This window comes from Panthera leo, chromosome C1 (assembly GCF_018350215.1).
Source record: "Panthera leo isolate Ple1 chromosome C1, P.leo_Ple1_pat1.1, whole genome shotgun sequence".
NCBI classification, from domain to species: domain Eukaryota; kingdom Metazoa; phylum Chordata; class Mammalia; order Carnivora; family Felidae; genus Panthera; species Panthera leo.
This window is the reverse complement of record NC_056686.1, coordinates 74,359,473-74,374,687: the sequence shown is the minus strand read 5'-3', so window position 1 is coordinate 74,374,687 and position 15,215 is coordinate 74,359,473.

Here is a 15,215-nt window from a genome sequence, read left to right as displayed (position 1 = left end):
AAAAAACTTTTAGAAGATACCCACTCCCTACTCCAGCCAAACACAGTGGGAAAAAAAAAATGGTGGCCTGATTCCCTCTCTTGTCAGCAAAGGCTAAATGTGGAACCTGGCCATGTACCCTCACCTGGAAGTAATGAGACATCTCTCTCACTCCTCACTGAGGTTGTGTCAGAGAGGCTGAATGGGGGAATCTGGGACGTGCACCTACTCCCAGAGTTTGTGAGTCCCTTCAACAGTGGTGTCAGTGGAGGCCATGTGTGGGGCAGTGATGAAGCACCTCTCTCTCTCCCAGCCAGGGTGATGTCAGTGGAAGCCTAGTAGGGAGCCTGAACTTGGACTCCCAGCCAGCAGAAATGAGGCAGCTCCCCTCCCCCAGCCACTGCTACATCAGAGGAGATCTGCCAAAACAGAAGACTTAACTAAGATCCAAAGTCTCATAATACACACGATGTGCAGAATACAACAACAACAAAATCATGTGTCATATTGATAACCAGGAAAATATTACCTTGAACAAGAAAAGACAACAGAGGCTAACACAAGGATGACATAAGTGTTGGAATTATCTGACAAAGATTTTAAAGCAGCCATCATAAAATGCTTCCATGAGCATGTAGTTCCATGACTACACTTGAAACAAAGGAAGAAATGGAAAGTGTCAGCAAAGAAATGGGAGATATGAGGAAGAACCAAATGGGAGTACAAGAACTGAAAAATACCATAACCAAAACTAAATCTTATTGGATAGGCTCAACAGTGGAAGGGAGAGGACAGAAGAAAGAATCAACAAACTTGAAAATAGAACACTAGAAATAACTCAGTCTGAACAAAAGAGAGAAAATAGATTGAAAAATAATTAACAGAGCCTCAGGAATCTATGGAACTATAAAAAAAGATCTGACAATTCTATCAGCTGGGTCCCAGAAGGAACAGAGGAAAATCGTAGGGCTCAGTACATATTCAAAGATATAATGGCTGAAAAAATTTTAAGTGTGGCAAAGGAAACCTACAGATTTAAGAAGCTGAGTTAATCTCAAACAGTATAAATCCAAAGAAATACACACCAAGACACATCAGAGGAGGCAACCTCAATGAGCAGATCGCTTCAGTGCTCATAAGCTTGCAGAAGCACATGAGCACACGTACAATATCCTTCAGAGACTTCATACGCCAGAAATACTAAATGCTTCACAGGCAAATTTCTGAATTGTGTTATCCCCTACTCTCCAGTTGTTAAATAGTACGTAATCTGTGTTGATCACATGTACACAAATGTTTTTAAATGACTTTTTAAACAAAAGGATCTACCTTAAAAAAAACATCAAATTAAATTATTGTATAGCTCCTATTATGTGCAAGGCATTGCAATTGCTCTCGCCTGAATGTTCAGTCTGTTGTTTTGGGGGAAATCTCTGTTTTGCTAGGTCAGGAAGTGAATACTGGTGGTGTTTTGTACTAGAAGCCTCATGTTGTGAAGAAGAAAGTGGGTATAAAGAACAGAATTGAGAGAGGTCACCATTTCAAATTTTGCCCAGCTGTCGTGACTAAAAAGTCTTGCTACAGAATATGATCACTGCAGGAAATTCTCTGCGAAAAAAAATGGTAACTGGTACACAAGCCTCTGAAAAAAATCACTACTAAAGCTGTTACATAGTAGATATGCAATAAATATTTTGTGAATGAATAAACAAAGGCAAGAATAAGTGGCACACTTAGACGTGAGGATTTACTTTTTTTTTGGACAATACAATTGTGAAAACTAGACTTGCCTATTGTGTAGGAGTACTCATTTATCTTGTGCCTTATGTTTAAGTATGTACGTGAATTTCTAAAAAAACAAAAACAAAAACAAAAAACCTTTCCTGTCCTCAGGTAATAGACGTTTTCTTCTGTATTTTCCCTTAGTTGAGTATTTTGATTGCGTACCTGCCTGGTTTCAGAGTAAACCTTACCTAGCAACTTTCCAAGACTTCATAGAGAACCTTAAGAGTCCCATGCAGGGGCTGGGTCTGTGAGCGACCTCAGTCTATCTACCCATGTGGTTTTCTCAAGCCATTGTGGTGAATGGTAATTGCAATAATGCTAACTTACATTGCAGAGTGTTTTCTAAGATGTGTTCTGAAGAATGCTAGTTGTGTGGGTTATTAATTGATATTACTCAAAACAACATGTGAAATAATGGGATTAAAAGTTAAACCCGTATGTTAATGTAGAAATTATCACCTTTAATAGAGTAGTTTTAAATCCTCTGACATAACCATACGTCAGAAACCCTTCGATACTTCTAAAAAACAGATTTATTGTCCTCACCTCAACAAGTATATGCTCTTCTCCAGGATGAGTCTGGGTCTGGTTGCTGGGTATGTGGGGGTGGAGGTGTGGGATTGTATGTTCATTTTGATAATTCTCTCCAGGTGATTTTGAAATGTTTCTACCCCTCTCCACCAGTCTCCTCTTCAATCTTGAAAATCACAGTGTTAGTGCGTTAATGTGCCAGTGATTCTCCAACATGGAAAAGGTTTCCCAAACTCATGCAAGCTCAGAACCCCATTTTTATGCAGAGCTGGGGCCAATTTATGGAAACATTATTTGGGAGACTCATACAGTGGTTTTAGCTTTGACAAAGTTTTGCTTATGTCTAAATTTATTTGATTCTTACTATCCATGTGATACAAACATTTTTTATCTCCATGTTAGAAGCAAGGAAACTAAGTTAGAAGTGAGGGGGCTAGGACTCAACTGTAGATCTTTGAAATCTAAGTCTGGATCTCCTTCAGTAGCCAAATCTCAGACTGAGCTAAGCTATTAGTGCAAAATTGGTATGATGGAATCAATAGTGCTAACGGGGCCTTAAACCCACCTCTTCCAGATTTTCATGGAGTTAAAACTCCATGAGTGCTATGGAGAAAAATGATATAAAAGATATACTACAAAGGTTTAGTTAAGTATTACAAAGCCCTATATCAACATGAACTCTATAAAAATTCATCGTTCTCTTCTCAATAATTGAGATCTGTTTTTGAAAGTGCGTATTTATATAAAAAAAGAGAGGAACTCTAAAGCTGGCATAATACTGTCAGCTGTTGGCCATATGGAAAAATTTAAATTGTCATAGAAGCTGGCCAGTTATAAAATGTTTTAGATAGATTTTTTTTTAAAGTTACATTTTAAGCGTTTGAGCAATATGCTCAAAAATACATTGGTGAACTCCAGTAGCAATTGCTTTGGCTATAATTTCCATGGTCCTTGCATATTCAATTATTATTTTTTTATCTGACCTGTGTAACAGGCAATGAAATATGTTTTAGATGGGGATAAAGATGTTAAAATGGAAAAATTTCCAAAAATATGTTTCTTAACTTTCATCTGTAGATACCTGTGTGTAGCATTAACTGGATGTAGTTAGGCATCATAATTAGGTATCATTTATTGAACATCTACTATGTGCAAGGCCCTATGCCAAACCCTGCAATGCCGATGGTCTTATATACATAAGGAGACAGGATAAGAAAATTGTGTTTGAACTTAATTTCAAACCCTGCTTAGTCTGGTTTCAATATATATATTTTTTGTATTTAGCTTTTAAATGAATATCATTAAAATCACCTGACCTCAAGAGCAATGTCTTTTTATTGTAGAAGATTTGGAAAAATATTGAAAAGTGGCAATAACAAAATATTGAAAATACATATCACTTGCAGTCCCACCAGCAAGAAATGACCGCCATTAGTATTGAAAACAATTTTAATGTATGTTTATCATTGAGAGTGAGAGACAGAGCGTGAGCAGGGGAGACACAGAATCTGAAGCACACTCCAGGCTCTGAGTGGTCGGCACAGAGCCCAACGTGGGGCTTGAACCCACGAACTATGAGATCATGACCTGAGCTGAAGTAGGACACTTAACTGACGGAGCCATCCAGGCACCCAAGACTGCCATTTGTATTTTGAAGTATTTTCTATTCTTTCCTGTGAATATGCATAATACACTTTTTTTTAAAAAGGGATCATGCTGTTTTGTGATTTTCTTTTTAATTGACAGTATTTTCAGAACTGCTTTTTCATGTTATTGAATACTTTTTTGACAATTTTTTTTTTTTCAACGTTTTTTATTTATTTTTGGGACAGAGAGAGACAGAGCATGAACGGGGGAGGGGCAGAGAGAGAGGGAGACACAGAATCGGAAACAGGCTCCAGGCTCCGAGCCATCAGCCCAGAGCCTGACGCGGGGCTCGAACTCACAGACCGCGAGATCGTGACCTGGCTGAAGTCGGACGCTTAACCGACAGCGCCACCCAGGCGCCCCATTTTTTGACAATTTTTAATAGCTGCATAGTGTTTCATTTTATGATTGTTCCATAATTTAATTAATCACTCCATTACTTTTGGATACATAAAGCATTTCAATTTTTTAGTATTATAAACAACTCTATTATCTTTGTCAGTAAACATTTGTGCCCATCTCTGATTATTTTCATAGAATCAATTGGTAGAAATAGAGTTTTTGGATTCAGGCTTATAATGTATATTGTAAGTTATCATCCAAAAATGTACCAATTTACATTTGTATCAGCAGTAGATGATTCCTTTTTTATTTTTCTACATTTTTACTAACACTGGATATGAAAAAAATTATATATTAAATTCACAATTGTTTTATGCTCCCTCTGCACATTCAAATTTCAGGTATCTACATGAAGCATTTTAGATAGTTATCAATCATCCTGAATTTCATTTATTTATTAATTTACTACTAAGACTTCTGTTTAGTTAGTGTGTTTGTGGTGAACCTATGATATGTGCCAGATTCTGTTTTAGGTTCTGGGGATTAAATGGTGAATGAAACAAAGGTTCTGCTCGCAGAAGGAGTACATTCTACCATGCTCATTTTGCTGAAGAATCATTCCTAGTAATATAAAATAGCAAATATTTAATACTTTGGCATATCCCTTATCACGTACAATATCATTTTTAATTTAATCATTGTTTTGCTAAGCAGAGAGATTCATTGTCAAGTCTGAGTTATACAAATGTATAAAAACTAGTGTGATAAATTAGATTATGCCTTGAGTTTAATATAAGGTTGTCAGGAAATGACAAGTCATACTAGAAACAGGTTTCATACATGTTTAGTGGCTTTATAACATGCTTTTCAGTGTTACAAGTTATTTGGTGCATGAGGTGTGCAATTTTAGTTAAAAATATACAGAATTGATGGGAAATTTTAGGCTTTTGCAAAAAGGCAATTTTGGGGCATGAAAAGGAAATAAACAGAAAGTGTCTTAGAGAAAAAGAGAGAAGAGAGAAGGGATTCATGAACATTACAACCTCCTAGTGCTACCGATCAGAACTGTCTGTAACTGGGTCAAACCATTTATCATAAATAGGACTCCAGCATGAGAAGAAATCAGGGTATGAGAATGCCGTGGTTTTAGTCTAATGTTGTCTGGCTTAACTAAGTGTTTCCAATTCTACTTTTTATTTTTTATTTTTTTATTTAAAAAAATTTTTTTTTAACATTTATTTATTTTTGAGACAGAGAGAGAGAGAGCATGAACAGGGGAGGGTCAGAGAAGGAGGGAGACACAGAATCTGAAACAGGCTCCAGGCTCTGAGCTGTCGGCACAGAGCCCAACGTGGGGCTTGAACTCACAGACCACGAGATCATGACTTGAGCTGAAGTCGGCGGCTTAACCAACTGAGCCACCCAGGTGCCCCTCCAATTCTACTTTTTAAATATCTCTGTGACTAAAATCACATAGGGACATAAAAGGGACAATGATACTGTGAATGTGTTCTATTTTCCCTAACAAGGAAAAAGAAATCATCATGGACAGAAAGACCTGTCTTTTAATTTGTTTTGTTATTTTCAAAAAAAAAATTCCTTTAAAAAAATGTGTCTTCAGAGTGAGAACTAGTTTGTTTTAGGGAAAGAGATCTAATTTGAAGGAAATGTTCCAATGTCTTTGCTACCTTAAAATGTAAAACATGTTTAGCCCTGTTTTCCTACTTTCCTCTACATGTTTGATAAATGCTAGATGGTAAAGTGATGTATTAACTTGGGACCGTATTTTCTATCCCGATGATTTGGCTTCACTCAGCAAACATACTGTACACCAGATTTTACAAACCACAGGAAAACTGGCACAAATTTTGAGTATTTTGCTTTATAAAATGAGACACTGTATTTACTAAAGTTTAAAAAATGTTTTTTTTGATATTGTTTCAATAAATCTCTGGCCTTGAAACAAACGCAAATAAAATGTTTAAGCTTTAAGCATTTGCTATAAGTACAATTTGCTATGCCTTTCAAATAATCAGGGACAATGTGGAGATGGAATTCAATTAAAACCCAGTTAACATCTTTAAAATTTCGGATGCAAAAACCATACAAGTCTTGTTTGAACTTAGAAAACGTTATTGAAGTATTTGGTTTATAGGTAGAAGTCATGAAAAGATAAGATAAAATTCTGGTGTTGCAGTTATATTTTGAAGACATATCTAATCTGTAGTGGCATGAGAAATGTAGAAGAGGTATATGTTGCTGAAAATCACTGTAGCATCACACTTAAACACTTAGAATCCAAGGCAGTTAATATAATTTATACATACATAAACTAAATTATATCTCTCCTAGAGACTTCTGGATAGAAACACTTTTACCCAGTATTTTAATCAAGTATGCTATCATTTCTGCTCCATTCGATGCATGCAGCACACAAATTTGCTGATATGTGTTTCACTTAATGGATGTAATATGTGTAATGTGCTATTAATGTCTATTAGAAATACATATAATAGTGAGGAGGCACTTTAATCAGAAAGAGTTGCTATTTCTTGAAATCAGAAAGATCACAATAACAGTGAGGTAGGGTTTGTTCTGGTTTTTAAAGGGATAGTGCTCCTGTCTCTGAATTGAATTAGGACCGTACTCCTATTCCTATTCTGCATAAATTTGCATGACTAATTCCCAAAGCTCTAATTTGAAGTAAGTAAAATAAAAGGATGCAAACTTCTTATAACTGTATGCATGCCCTGATATTTAGAGAAAGCATGCATAACAGATTTTTTAAAGAATTAATTTGTTTACCTTTCAGGTCAAGGGACAAGGGAAAGTAGGAAAAGACTGGGTAAGAGCAAGAGTGAGCGAGGGAGAGAGAAAGCACCAGGGTGCTCATTATGAGTGTGTGTGTGTGTGTGTGTGTGTGTGTGTAAAATGGCTTTATTAAGATATAATTCACATACCATAAAATTCACCCTTTAAAAGTGCACAATGCAATGGCTTTTAGTCTACTCACAGTTGTGCAAGAATCGCACTAATTTTAGGGCATTTTTATCATATAACCATTAGAGGTCACTGTCCATTCCCTCCTTCTCCCGGATCCGGGTAACCACTAATCCACTTTCTGTCTCTATTAGCTTTAATATATTTTCAGGGAAATATCCAATTTTATTTCACTTCATAGCAATTGGGTCTAAACATTATATTCTGTGGTTCATTATCGATTATATTGATCCCGTTATGTTTTGGAAATTTAGTTTTGAGTGGAATTCTGATGTTTATGAAAGTAAAAAAAAATTCAAGCAAACATCTAAAAGTATTAATAATTATGCTGAAAAGGGTCAACTGTGTTGTTTAATTAAATAGGATGGGATTCAGTTCAAGCAGTTGATTTGTTATTTTTACCTCTAGTCTCAGCTAAACCTAGGGGATGACAATATTAAGGAGAAAAGAAAGGCCCAATTCTTAAATTTCCCATGGTGTAGATGAAAATGTTATTGGAAGATTTGTAGCTGTTTGTAATTTTGTCAGTCACAAGTGATTACTCTCCCAACCACAATAATCGTGCAAAAAGTTATGGGGGAAAAGATGATTAGGCTCTCAAGGGTTCTACAATTTAGGTGAATCTGACTTTACTTTCATTCTTTAAGTACATTTTCCTAAGAATAAAAAAAAATCTGTAAGAAATTAATACCACTGATAACTATATTACTCTGAATCTCCTCAGCATTCATTTCTATCTGTATCTACAACCAAATCAGGGGGTAAGAAGTTGCTTCTTTGTTTCTCTGTGGTCTATGTTCTTAGAAACTGCATTCATATTTTTAAAAACATTTTATTATAAAATAAAATGCAAGGACAAGAATCGCCAAACACCAAAACACCAAAATATGTAGCTAGTAAATTGTTATAAAGTGAAAACCATTGTGACCACCATCTGAGACAAAAATAGAACTTTCTGGTCACCCCAGGGCCTCTTTATAGCCTCTCCTTTCAAAAGTAGTACTTCTGACTTCTATAATCATCACTTATTTGAACTTTCTTCATGGTTTGCTGACTTCCCCAGACACTATAGGTTAGTCTTGCATATTAAAAAAAATTGATGTCTTTTGAGTCTCTTTTAATACACAATCAAAATTTGACAATTTACCTTTCTTTGATTTACAATTTATCTATTAAAGAAACTGGGCTTTTGCTAAGGCTCCCACAGTCTGTATTTTTCTGATTGTATACTCATGGAGCACTTGTACACGTTCCTCTGTTCTCTTCTTTTCCTGAATATTGGCAGCTGGATCCAGAGGCTGGAGGATTCACTTTTAATCGTTTGGCAATATTACAGGTGTGCTTATATTTCTTTTCATCAGGATGCACATGTTACCTGGTTTTTGCTTTTTTGTTGTTTTTAACTGCCATTGACAACTCAACACCTGAATTCATTAATTCAATGAGGTTTGTAAAATGGTGATATTCTATCAAGTTGTTTTTATTTATGAGTTTGTAATAATTTTATAATGAGATACTTTTCCTTATCCATTGTCTACAATCTATTGATACAGATCACATAGAAAAGCCAGGATTAATTCTTGGTATTTTCCTTTTATTTGTTTGGTATTCAAGACGATGAATTGATTTCTTGTCACTTGCCAAAGATGATTCAGTTTTTCTGTTAATAAAATTTTTCTGAATTCATGGATTTAAGCATAGTTTATAGATTTCAATCCATTGTAATCTTATCCTCCTTAAATAAAGCTCATTTTTTCCTATCTTTGGATCATTGGCTTCTCCCCTCAAGTTGTCTCTTGAGTTATATAGATACATATCACCCGCTAGTCTGATAATTTTCTCGTGACATGGTATATACGTGTTCCAAGACAACTTTGTACATTTACCGTCCTTGAGCCCAAGTTAGCCATTTTTCTAAACAGTCTTAGTTTCACTTAAAGGGAAATGGTATGTTGAGGCTAGAGTCTGGGCTCTAGTGGTGTTCACTGATACTGGGTTAATACAGATATATGATCTTACAATTCTGGAAGTCAGAAGTCTAGAATGGATCTCACTGGGCTATTATCAAGGTGTCTAGATTCTCTAGGCTGGAATCTGTTTTCCTGCTCATTCTAGCTTCAAGAGGCCACCTGCATTCCTTGGCATGTGGCTCCTTTCCTTTCTCCGTCTTCAAAGCTATGCAGGTTGAGTCTTTTTTTTTTTTTAATTTATTTTTGAGAGAGACAGAGAACATGTGTGCACATGAGTCAGGGAGGGGCAGAGAGTGGGAGAGAATCCCAAGCAGGCTTTGCACTGTCAGCGTGGAGCATGACATGGGGCTCGAACTCATGACCTGTGAGATCATGACCTGAGCCAAAATCAAGAGTTGGATGCTAAACCGCCTGAGTCACCATGGTGCCCAGGTTAAGTTCTTTTCATGTTTACTCTGATCTCCTCCTCTCCTTCCACATTTCAGGACCCTTGTGATTGCATTGAAGCCGCCTGGGAAATCCAGGATAATCTCCCTATCTTAGTTAAGCTAATTAGCAATATTAATTCCACCTAAACTCTTCTTTCTCCCTTTGTCATGTAATGTAACATATTCCCATTTTCCGGGAATTAGGACATCACTGGGAAGGGGACAGTATTCTGCCTATCACATGATCTTAATCTCTCTGTGACAAGAATGGTCAGGGAATTTCTTTTATACTTCTTTTTTTTTTTTTTTTTTTTTTTTTTGAGGAATTGACATTTACACTGCATCTTGAAGAATGCATGGGGATCTGCTGGGTGAAGAGAAAACAGGAATACAGGTGAGGTTGCAAGAGAGCAAGTGGGAAGCTGTTGTGGTAGTTCAGATGGGAAATGAGGGCGCCTTAGACAAAAATGGAGGTTGTGAAGTTGGAGCTAAATGGATAGATTCAAGATAGCAATAATCCACCTTCAAGCACTGAAATGTGATCTCATTATCTTCAATTAATGGTGTTTTTGTTTTGATGTGACAACATTCACTTTTCTGCTCTTGTTTCTAAGGGCACCTGTAAAGTATTCTCATTTTAGAGACTCTAAAGGCTAATTCTACAAGAATCAAATAGAATCTTCTCCAAAGGAATTATTTCAGACACTTCAGGATGTAGTTAAGAACATGGATTTCAGGGGCGCCTGGGTGGCTCAGTTGGTTACGTGCCTTCAGCTCAGGTCATGATCTCACAGTGAGTTTAAGCCCCACATTGGGCTCTTTGCTGTGTGTGCAAAACCTGCTTCAGATCCTCTGTCCCCCTCTTTCTCTGCCCCTCCACTGCTTGCACTCTCTCTCTCTCTCTCAAAAGTAAATAAACTCAAAAAACATGGATTTCAAATTCTGGGTATATTTCACTTACAGCGGTTATAGGAAGCACAGCTTGGCTTCTGATGTTAAGGGACTTAGGAAGGTTTGGCTCTGTATGTTGATTGCTACACTTCTACATCTAGTAGTTTTGGTTTTCTTTGGTCAACCTGTGATGACCTCTGTATGACAAATCTTTAAAGAGACCAATTACCAACTTAGTTGTGAGCTGGTGTAGTTTGGGTCTCATGTTATTTATAATTGAGCATGTGGAACTTACAGGACAAGACAGTTTTTTCTAGTCTAGAGGTATTTTGATTGGGTTTTTCCTCATATGTGAATTTCTGTATATTTTATTATATCCAAAGCTCTGGTTGTACCCTCATTGGCTTTCTCCCATGCCTGGACTTGAGTGAAACATTGGTAGAGCCTATGGCCCTTAGTGTTGATTTGCATGAAGGGCAGAGATTTACAAGCTACTTCTGTTAGAAGTGGAGTGGGGTAAGAGGAGTGAGGGAACAGGGGAGGAGGGCATGCAGTTCTTAGAGGAAAGGAGTAGATTAGCTTTCTGCAAAGACCCTAAACCTTGAAGACAGAAATAGTTTTGTTTGAGGCCCAGATGATAGAATGATAAAGGTGTGCATCCTGTCCATTTCTGTGAAAGCCTAGGGAAGCTTCAGTGTAGTGAGGTTTGAAGATAACATAGTCTTGCTTTAGCCCTGTGGCCTTTGGAGTTTTGTATATATGAATTTAAATAGGAGACAGCATTGGGGTACCTGGGTGGCTCAGTTGGTTAAGCGTCAACCCTTGATTTCAGTTCATGAGTTCGAGCTCCACATCTGTGCTGTCAGTGCAGAACCTGCTTGGGATTCTCTCTCTCTCTCTGTCCCTCCCTTGCTCATGCTTTCTTTCTCTCTCGTGATAAATAAATAAACTTAAAAAAAATTATGAATAGGAGACAGCATCCCATGCAGAGAATCTTTGTTTTTAATGATGGCACTGGTAGCAATGTTGGTGAAAATTTCCCTCAAGTGACTTCCCAAGCAGGAGAAACCCAGAGGCAGGGGGTGGAGGGTTGAGGCACACTGTAAGTACAAGATGTGGTATTTGTAGGAATGTGTGGGACAGCCCCTAGAACTCCCTGAGATAGCTTGAGAAGACTGATTGGAGGTCTCTGATTGGAGGTGACAGTGAAATTTGGGTTTGGGTAACCTCATTGTTATCAGCAGTTTGGAGAGGGTTGGGGGACACTTTAAATTACAATTGTTACATCCTGTCCCTTCTCATTCTGAACAAAGGGTCTAAGATTCTACTGAATGGATCATGGCTGGTGCAGATTTGGAGAATAATTTGCACTGCTAGTTAGATGCCTAACATACAGCTAAGATCACCTGGATATTTGAGGAGTTGTGTTCTGAAATTCACAGAATTGTGTTGTGATATCCACAGTTTGAGAACTCAGTTGTTTGGGAAGGCAGAAAAGAGAAATTCTGATCCTCTAAGGAATCTAGATGTATCATGTTATCAAAAGAATAGTACCACACTCAGGGTACTTTTCAAAGCTGTAGCAGAAAATAGGAACTTTTACATATTGTCCTTTTAGTTTACACAACAGCTGCAAAGTAGGTGTTATGTCATTTTCAGATGTGGTAACCGAAGGTCAGAAATAGTCAAAAGTCTTGCTAAAAGTTACACAACTATTAAGACAGGATTCCATCAGGTCTCTGACTCCTTCCATTATTCCCTGTTGCTTCCTCTTTAAGGTAGATCGACAGTGATAGAACAGTGCAGAAAATGACCCTTTCAGATATGGTTCTGATATTCTCCATGCTTTGAAAGAATTGTATTAAGAAATAAATAGAGGGGCACCTATGTGGCTCAGTTGGTTAAGTGTCCAACTCTTGATTTCAGCTCAGGTCATGAGCTCACGGTTTTGTGAGTTTGAGCCCTGTGCTGGGTTCTGAGCAGGCAGTATGGAGCCTGCTTGGGATTCTCTCTCTCCCTTTCTCTCTGCCCCTCCCCCATTTACACTGTCTCTGTCTCAAAATAAATAAACTTAAAAAAAGAGAAACAAATAGAATGAAAACTCTCTCTCCCTCTCTTGTCTTTGTTGGAGTTATTAGTTCTCCTTGGTAGACTTGGTATCTTCATTAGATCTTCAAACCCACACTTCTGGTGTAATCATTGCAAATGGTTTGGAAGCAGTGGTTTCTTTGGCCTTTGAATGCATGCGTCAGCCTACTTTTAATAGAACAGCTACTGAAGTTTTGGGGTTTATTTATTATAGCAACCAGCATTATACCAATTTATATGCCTCCCTTTTAATGATGCATTTGATTTTGGTTCTTTTGGCTATAAAAAAACCAGATACGTACTTAGGCTGACTGAAGAAAAAGACTTTTCCCTGTGTGGAGTGGAATCACAACAGGAAAGCTCAAGTTGTTTCTCTGGTAGCATCTCTACTTCCAACGGAGCAATCGTGCTGCTCTTTTCTGACCAACACTTCTCACCTGATACTGTGTCTCTTCTGTGCTTTCATGTCATTAGCTTTTATATGGCTTTGGCCTACCATGGATCTTACCCGGTCTCATGAATGCAGCTCATTCACATGCAGCTTTATTTCTAACTAATCATGTTTTTTTTTTTTCTAATTTTCTCCAAAATGAAATCTGATTTGCCTAGTTTATTTTTTCAGCCCATGTTGGCCATTGGTTCTTGGCTAGTCTATAGATTTTTTTTTTTTAACCTGGGGTTGATGCCATTTGCTAACCTAGAATGAGAATAACAGGGTTTATAAACATTTTAGGAGGAGCTAACAGCAGGGATTATACTGGCTCTACTATCTGCCACAAATAAATACCAATTTGTAAGTATCAGAACCTACTATGCCTTATGTTTAAATGTTTCAAAGTGGTCATATGGAAACTTCATAATATTTCTAATCGGTGATATTTGGAACTGTTGAGAGAAGAGTCTTTCATGACTCAAATAATATATACAGAACTCGCCCCCTTGTCTGGGGTTTCACTTTCCTATTTTAGTTACCTATGGTCAATGCAGCCCAGAAGCAGAAGATGCTTTTTCTGACGTATGGTCAGAAGGTCCATAGTAGCCTAATACTATGTCAAATGCCTGTGTCCTTTACCTCACTGCATCTCATCACATAGGTATTTAATCATCTTGCATCATCACGAGAAAGGTCAATATAGTATAATAAGGCATTTTAAAAGAGACTGTATTCATGTACTTTTTATTACAGTATATTGTTATAGTTAATCTCTTACTGTGCCTAATTTATAAATTAAACTTTATCATAAGTGTGTATGTACAGGAAAAAACATAGTATATTTAGGATTTGCTATTATCTATGGTTTCAGGCATCCCCTAGGGGGTCTTAGAATGTATTCCCTGTGAATAAGTGGAAGGGGAAGTAGCTATTGGAGACCAGAAAGAGATGACTTAGAAATACAAAGTTGGGTGAAGTGTGGCATCTCTAAGTCTGATGTGAAATTAGTATTTAGTACACAAGTTAAACGGACTTTGGTTTTAACAGTGTCTATCGATGGATTAAAGTGGCAAATATTTACCCAGTGACCTGCTATATCCCTGTAAAGTTATTGGAGTTGAATGCAGAAAGAATTAACAGAAAAATCACATGCCGAGGATTGTTTGAATCATCCAATAAACTGATATTTATTAAGCAGCACTGTGATCCAGTTAGGAGTTAGGTTGCGGTGATAGATGTTAGCTAGCCATTGTCCTATAATTCATTGGTGGGGAGGAGAGACATCCTGGACATCTTTAGCACAGCGTTATACCTGCAATAATTACATAGAAGCACTGATATTTAGGAAATATAACAAGAAATACCTAAGATAGATTGGGTGAGTCAAGAATAGCTTTTCAGAGCATTTCAGGCCTGCGCTGGGTGTTGAAGGATGAATGGTATAACCAGGTGAGTGTGGGGTTGGAGGAGAACATGAATTTGCATAGGTATCTCTGTGTATGCTATACTTTGTGTTATGGAGTTCAAGCTTCACAACTATTATTTTCACCTTACTGGCTAACAGTCAAAAAAAGGAAGATGATTATAGTTTCTGTTAAGGATATCAGTTCAAAACCCAATTTAAGCAGAGCAAGGTCTGGCATTCTAAGTACTTTCCTTATCTCTAGTGGAAAGGTGCCATATTTCATATCTAGATGTGACTTTAAGTGACGATTGTAACTGCAGCATGTTGACTCTGAAAAAATTTTGTATGCACTTGAAAAAGACCTGAAGGACCTCTCGATCTTTCACATTTATTTATTTATATTTTTTACTTTTAGTGTTCACTTTCTTTTCATGACTATTTCACTGATTTTTTAAAAAGGTATGTAGTTTTAATAAAGTTCCCCAAGTACTCTTGAGTTCCAAATGGACTTGAATTCATTTTATTTTTATGGGCTGCTGGTCTTTAATCTCTTATCACAGAATCAGAAATGTACCTGTTACATACTGGTAAATTAGTTATCAATCCCTTGGGCAGTCTATTTTAATATCAGTGTTATAGGGAAGATGATATAAATCTTGTGTACAGTATTATTAGCTTAGGCAGCTGCTGACTTAAAAAGGCCAGTTTAACAAGTC